The sequence below is a fragment of the Didymella exigua genome, assembly GCF_010094145.1.
Source record: "Didymella exigua CBS 183.55 unplaced genomic scaffold M421scaffold_71, whole genome shotgun sequence".
NCBI classification, from domain to species: domain Eukaryota; kingdom Fungi; phylum Ascomycota; class Dothideomycetes; order Pleosporales; family Didymellaceae; genus Didymella; species Didymella exigua.
Genome location: NW_022984845.1, coordinates 12,196 through 12,667, shown reverse-complemented (window position 1 = coordinate 12,667; position 472 = coordinate 12,196).

The window sequence follows — 472 nt, the reverse complement described above, 5'->3', positions numbered from 1 at the left end:
GCAGCTCTATTCTGAAGTTTTTAGAAGATTCCATTAAGTAGTTATTGAGATGCAGGGGTATGGTTTCTGTGTTTTTTGGTGGGATTTTAAGTGACTGGTTTGGTGATATGACCGGCTCGGTGATAGAGTACGTTAACTATAATATAAAGCTTAAGTTCCTGCTATACTTTAAAGTAGCCTATAATACTATATTTACCTTAAGCAATATCTAAGGAGGGTTCTAAGGCACTAGACTAGTCCCCTTTAACCTAGAATAGGTTATAATAGGGCTTAATATAAGGCTGTGCACTCTATTACTATAACTCCCTAATAATAATAAGCCCTAGCAGTTGCAAACCCCTAGCAATACCCTAGAACTTTAGTTGCAATTAACTCTAATTTAAGAGAAGTATAAGAAGCAGCAGGGTAGCTCACCTAATTCTGTGCTGAGCGCGCTTGAGCACTACGCAAAGGGGGGAGCGATTCTATCGCA